The sequence below is a fragment of the Arachis hypogaea genome, chromosome 19 (assembly GCF_003086295.3).
Source record: "Arachis hypogaea cultivar Tifrunner chromosome 19, arahy.Tifrunner.gnm2.J5K5, whole genome shotgun sequence".
NCBI lineage: Eukaryota > Viridiplantae > Streptophyta > Magnoliopsida > Fabales > Fabaceae > Arachis > Arachis hypogaea.
The window spans coordinates 106221027-106228181 of NC_092054.1; the positions used below are offsets into that span (position 1 = coordinate 106221027).

Genomic DNA, 7155 nt, shown 5'->3' on the forward strand with positions numbered 1-7155 from the left:
ACTGCACCTAATTCCAATTTACATGGAAGAAGCATCTCAATTCCTACCATTGGAGCAAACAATTTTGAGCTTAAACCTCAATTAGTTTCTCTGATGCAGCAGAACTACAAGTTTCATGGACTTCCATCTGAAGATCCTTTTCAGTTCTTAACTGAATTCTTGCAGATCTGTGATATTGTTAAGACCAATGGAGTAGATCCTGAAGTCTACAAGCTCATGCTTTTCCCTTTTGTTGTAAGAGACAGAGCTAGAATATGGTTGGATTCTCAACCCAAAGATAGCCTGAACTCTTGGGATAAGCTGGTCAAGTCTTTCTTAGTCAAGTTCTTTCCTCCTCAAAAGCTGAGTAAGCTTAGAGTGGATGTTCAAACCTTCAGACAGAAGGAAGGTGAATCCCTCTATGAAGCTTGGGAGAGATACAAGCAACTGACCAAAAAGTGTCCTTCTGACATGCTTTCAGAATGGACCATCCTGGATATATTCTATGATGGTCTGTCTGAATTAGCTAAGATGTCATTCGATACTTCTGCAGGTGGATCCATTCACCTAAAGAAAACACCTGCAGAAGCTCAATAACTCATTGACATGGTTGCTAATAACCAGTTCATGTACACTTCTGAGAGGAATCCTGTGAGTAATGGGACGCCTCAGAAGAAGGGAGTTCTTGAAATTGATACTCTGAATGCCATATTGGCCCAGAATAAAATATTGACTCAGCAAGTCAATATGATTTCTCAGAGTCTGAATGGAATGCAAGCTGCATCCAACAGTACTCAAGAGGCATCTTCTGAAGAAGAAGCTTATGATCCTGAAAACCCTGCAATAGCAGAAATGAATTACATGGGTGAACCATATGAAAACACCTATAATCCTTCATGGAGAAGTCACCCAAATTTCTCATGGAAGGATCAACAAAAGCCTCAACAAGGCTTTAATAATGGTGGAAGAAACAAGTTTAGCAATAGCAAGCCTTTTCCATCATCCACTCAGCAACAGACAGAGAACTCTGAACAAAATACCTCTAATTTAGCAAACTTAGTCTCTGATCTATCTAAGGCCACTGTGAGTTTCATGAATGAAACAAGGTCCTCCATTAGAAATTTGGAGGAACAAGTGGGACAGCTGAGTAAGAAAATTACTGAAACCCCTCCTAGTGCTCTCCCAAGCAATACAGAAGAAAATCCAAAAGGAGAGTGCAAGGCCATTGACATAGTCAACACGGCCGAACCTAGAGAGGAAGGGGAGGACGTGAATCCCAAGGAGGAAGACCTCCTGGGACATCCAATGATCAATAAGGAGTATCCCTTTGAGGAACCAAAGGACTCTGAGGCTCATCTAGAGACCATAGAGATTCCATTAAACTTCCTTATGCCATTCATGAGTTCTGATGAGTATTCTTCTTCTGAAGAGAATGAGGATGTCACTGAAGAACAAGTTGCCAAGTTCCTTGGTTCAATCATGAAGCTAAATGCCAATTTATTTGATAATGAGACTTGGGGAGATGAACCTCCCCTGTTCACCAATGAACTAAATGTATTGGATCAACTGAGATTGCCTCAGAAGAAACAGGATCCTGGAAAGTTCCTAATACCTTGTACCATAGGCACCATGACCTTTGAGAAGGCTCTATGTGATCTTGGGTCAGGAATAAACCTCATGCCACTCTCTGTAATGGAGAAACTGGGAATCTTTGAGGTACAAGCTGCTAAAATCTCATTAGAGATGGCAGACAATTCCAGAAAACAGGCTTATGGACAAGTAGAGGACATATTAGTAAAGCTTGAAGGCCTTTACATCCCTGCTGATTTCATAATCCTAGATACTGGGAAGGATGAGGATGAATCCATCATCCTTGGAAGACCCTTCCTAGCCACAGCAAGAGCTGTGATTGATGTTGACAGAGGTGAATTAGTCCTTCAATTGAATGAGGACTCCCTTGTGTTTACAACTCAAGTTTATCCTTCTGTAAACATGAAAAAGGGGCACAGTAAGCTTCTCCCACTGCAGAGTCAACCAGAGCCCCCACAGGCAAACTCTAAGTTTGGTGTTGGGAGGCCACAACCAAACTCTAAGTTTGGTGTTGAACTCCCATATCCAAACTCTAAGTTTGGTGTTGGGAAGTCTCAACAATGCTCTGAACATCTGTGAGGCTCCATGAAAGCCCACTGTCAAGCTATTGACATTAAAAAAAGCATTTGTTGGGAGGCAACCCAATTTTTATTTATCTAATTTTAATTTATTTTTATTGTTATTTCATGTTTTATTAGGTTCATGATCATGTGGAGTCACAAAATAAATATAAAAATTGAAAACGGAATCAAAAACAGCAGAAGAAAAATCACATCCTGGAGCATGGATCTGGCATTGAACGCCAGAAACAAGCAGCATCCTGGCGTTCAGACGCCAGAAATGCACACTAAGGAAGAGCTGGCGCTGAACGCCAGAAACAAGCATCTGGCTGGCGTTCAACGCCAGAAATATGCTGCATCTGGGCACTAAACGCCCAGAACAAGCATCAATTCGGCGTTTAAACGCCATAATTGCATGCAAAGGCATTTTACATGCCTAATTGGTGCAGGGATGCAATTCCTTGATACCTCAGCATCTGTAGACCCCACAGGATCCCCACCTACCACCACTCATTCTCTTCCCTCTTCTCAATATTCATCCTCTCTTCCCAATAAACACTCTTCTCCAAAACTCTTCACCAATCACCTCAATCTCTCTTCCCTATCACCACTTCCCCACTCACATCCATCCACTCATCCCCATAAACCTACCTCATAAACTCCACCTACCTTCAAAATTCAAAACCAATTTCCCACCCAAACCCACCCTATATGGCCGAACCTTAACCCCCTCCCTTCCCTATATAAAGCCCTCCACTCTTTTTCATTTTCACACAACACAACCCTCTCTTCTCCTTCTTGGCTGAATACACCTCTCCCTCATCTCCTCCATATTTTTTTCTTGTTCTTCATCTATTCTTTCTTCTCTTGCTCGAGGGCGAGCAATATTCTAAGTTTGGTATGGTAAAAGCATAAGCTTTTTGTTTTTCCATTACCATTGATGGCACCTAAGATCGGAGAATCCTCTAGAAAAGGGAAAGGGAAGACAAAAGCTTCCACCTCCGAGTCATAGGAGATGGAAAGATTCATCTCCAAAGCTCATCAAGACCACTTCTATGATGTTGTGGCCAAGAAGAAGGTGATCCCCGAGGTCCCTTTCAAGCTCAAAAGAAATGAGTATCCGGAGATCCGACATGAAATCCAAAGAAGAGGTTGGGAAGTTCTAACAAACCCCATCCAACAAGTCGACATCCTAATGGTTCAAGAGTTCTATACCAATGCATGGATCACTAGGAACCATGATCAAAGTAAGAACCCGAATCCAAAGAATTATCTCACCATGGTTCGGGGGAAATACTTAGATTTTAGTCCGGAAAATGTGAGGTTGGCATTTAACTTGCCTATGATGCAAGGAGATGCACGCCCCTACACTAGATGGGTCAACTTTGATCAAAGGTTGGACCAAGTCCTCATGGACATATGTGTGAAAGGAGTTCAATGGAAGATTGACTCAAAAGGCAAACCGATTCAACTTAGAAGACTGGACCTCAAGCCTGTGGCTAGAGGATGGTTGGAATTCATCCAACGCTCCATTATCCCCACTAGCAACCGATCTGAAGTTACTGTGGATCGGGCCATCATGATTCATAGCATCATGATTGGTGAGGAAGTAGAAGTTCACGAAGTCATCTCCCTTGAACTCTACAAAATAGCCAAAAAGTCTTCCCCTTGGCAAGGCTAGCTTTCCCTCATCTTATTTGCCATCTATGTTACTCAGCTAGAGCTTTCATAGAAGGAGACATTCCCATTGAGGAAGAGAAGCCCATCACTAAGAAAAGGATGGAGCAAACAAGAGAGCCCACTTATGGAGCTCAAGAAACACGTGAGGAAGCTCATCATCAAGAAATCCCTGAGATACCTCAAGGGATGCACTTTCCTCCACAGAACTTTTGGGAGCAAATAAACACCTTCCTAGGAGAATTAAGTTCCAACATGGGACAATTAAGGGTGGAACATCAAGAGCACTCCATCATTCTTCATGAAATTAGAGAAGATCAAAGAGCTATGAGGGAGGAGCAACAAAGACAAGGAAGTGACATAGAAGAGCTCAAGGACATCATTGGTTCCTCAAGGAGAAAATGCCACCATCACTAAGGTGGACTCATTCCTTGTTCTTAAACTTTCTGTTTTTCGTTTTCTTATGTTAAATGTTTATCAATGTTTGTGTCTTTATTACATGATCATTAGTGTCTAAGTCTCTATGCCTTAAAGTAGTGAATATGAATCCATCACCTCTCTTAAATGGAAAAATGTTTTAATTACAAAAGAACAAGAAGTACATGAGTTTCGAATTTATCCTTGAACTTAGTTTAATTATTTTGATGTGGAGACAATACTTTTTGTTTTCTGAATGAATGCTTGAACAGTGCATATGTCTTTTGAATTTGGTGTTTTAGAATGTTAAATATGTTGGCTCTTGAAAGAATTATGAACAGGAGACATGTTATTTGATAATCTGAAAAATCATAAAAATGATTCTTGAAGCAAGAAAAAACAATGAATACAAAAGCTTGCAGAAAAAAAAAGAAAAAAAATGGCGAAAAAAAATAGAAAAAGAAAAAGCAAGCAGAAAAAGCCAATAGCTCTTAAAACCAAAAGGCACGGGTAAGAAAAAGGATCCCAAGGCTTTGAGCATCAGTGGATAGGAGGGCTTAAAGGAATAAAATCCTGGCCTAAGCGGCTAAACCAAGCTGTCCCTAACCATGTGCTTGTGGCGTGAAGGTGTCAAGTGAAAACTTGAGACTGAGCGGTTAAAGTCAAGGTCCAAAGCAAAAGAAGAGTGTGCTTAAGAACCCTGGACACCTCTAATTGGGGACATTAGCAAAGCTGAGTCACAATTTGAAAAGGTTCACCCAATTATGTGTCTGTGGCATTTATGTATCCGGTGGTAATACTGGAAAACAAAGTGCTTAGGGCTACGACCAAGACTCATAAAGTAGCTGTGTTCAAGAATCAACATACTGAACTAGGATAATCAATAACACTATTTGAACTCTGAGTTCCTATAGATGCCAATCATTCTGAACCTCAATGGGTAGAGTGAGATGCCAAAACTATTCAAGAGGCAAAAAGCTACAAGTGCCGCTCATCTGATTGGAGCTATGTTTCATTGATATTTTGGAATTTATAGTATATTCTCTTCTTTTTATCCTATTTGATTTTTAGTTGCTTGGGGACAAGCAACAATTTAAGTTTGGTGTTGTGATGAGCGGATAATTTATACGCTTTTTGGCATTGTTTTTAGTATGTTTTTAGTAGGATCTAGTTACTTTTAGGGATGTTTTTATTAGCTTTTATGTTAAATTCACATTTCTAGACTTTACTATGAGTTTGTGTGTTTTTCTATAATTTCAGGTATTTTCTGGCTAAAATTGAGGGACTAGAGCAAAAATCAGATTCAGAGGTAGAAGAAGGACTGCTGATGCTGTTGGATTCTGACCTCCCTGCACGCAAAGTGGATTTTCTAGAGCTACAGAACTCAAAATGGCGCGCTTCTAATTGCGTTGGAAAGTAGACATCCAGGGCTTTCCAGCAATATATAATAGTTTATACTTTGGCCGAGTTTACATGACGCAAAAGAAAGTTGAACGCCAGTTCTACGCTGTAGTCTGGAGTTAAACGCCAGAAACACGTCACAAACCAGAGTTGAACCCCAGAAACACGTTACAAACTGGAGTTCAACTCCAAGAATGGCCTCTCCACGTGTAAACTTCAAGCTCAGCCCAAGCACACACCAAGTGGGCCCCGGAAGTGGATTTATGCATCAATTACTTACTTCTGTAAACCCTAGTAACTAGTTTAGTATAAATAGGACTTTTTACTATTGTATTAGACATCTTATGATTTTTAGTTCATCTTTGGATTATATTTTGATCTATTAATCACATTTGGGGGCTAGCCATTCGGCCATGCCTTAACCTTCATTACTTATATATTTTCAACGGTAGAGTTTCTGCACTCCATAGATTAAGGTGTGGAGCTCTGCTGTTCCTCATGATTTAATGCAAAGTACTACTGTTTTTCTATTCAATTCAACTTATTCCACTTCTAAGATATCCATTCGCACCCAAGAACATGATGAATGTGATGATTATGTGATGCTCATCATCATTCTCCCTTATGAACGCGTGCCTGACAAACACTTTCGTTCTACATGCAAACAAGCTAGAATGAATATCTCTTGGATATCTAATACAGGGGACCGAGTCTGAGTTATTAGTGTCTTCGTGGTATAAGTTAGAACCCATGGATGGCCATTCCTGATATCCAGAAATTCTAAACCTTGTCTGTGGTATTCCGAGTAGTATCTGGGAAGGGATGGCTGTAACGAACTTCAAACTCGCAAGTGCTGGGCGTAGTGACAGATGCAAAAGGATAGTAAATCCTATTCCAGTATGATCGAGAACCTCCAGATGATTAGCCATGCTGTGACAGAGAATTTGGACCATTTTCACAAGAGAGGATAGGATGTAGCCATTGACAACGGTGATGCCCTTACAGAAAGCTTGCCATGGAAAGGAGTAAGACTGATTGGATAAAGACAGCAGGAAAGCAGAGATTCAGAGGAACGAAAGCATCTCTATACGCTTATCTGAAATTCTCACCAATGATATACATAAGTATTTCTATCTTTATTTTCTGTTTATTTATTATTATTATTTGAAAACTCCATAACCATTTAATATCCGCCTGACTGAGATTTACAAGATGACCATAGCTTGCTTCATACCAACAATCTCCGTGAGATCGACCCTTACTCACGTAAGGTTTTATTACTTGGACGACCCAGTGCACTTGCTGGTTAGTTGTGCGAAGTTGTGAAGTTATGTTTGGACCATGGTATTGTGCACCAGTTTGTTGGCGCCATTGCCAGGGAGAGAACGAACAACAAATTTTACAACCTGAGTAAAAATTTCGCATACCATCTAGCCGCTCATATTTTACAGAAAATAAAGTGTGATAAATTCTGAGAGGCTGAAGATCATAAACATGAGTGATCTTTGTCTATATATACTAATCTAATAAT

General features: G+C 40.3%; 1 non-coding gene across 1 annotated transcript; it reads right to left on the minus strand.

Moving 5' to 3' along the window:
- Positions 1-348: 348 nt before the first annotated feature.
- On the minus strand, positions 349-456 carry LOC112780586 (small nucleolar RNA R71). Its single transcript, XR_003191411.1, has one exon. It is a non-coding gene; the product is annotated as a small nucleolar RNA R71 (small nucleolar RNA).
- Positions 457-7155: the final 6699 nt, after the last annotated feature.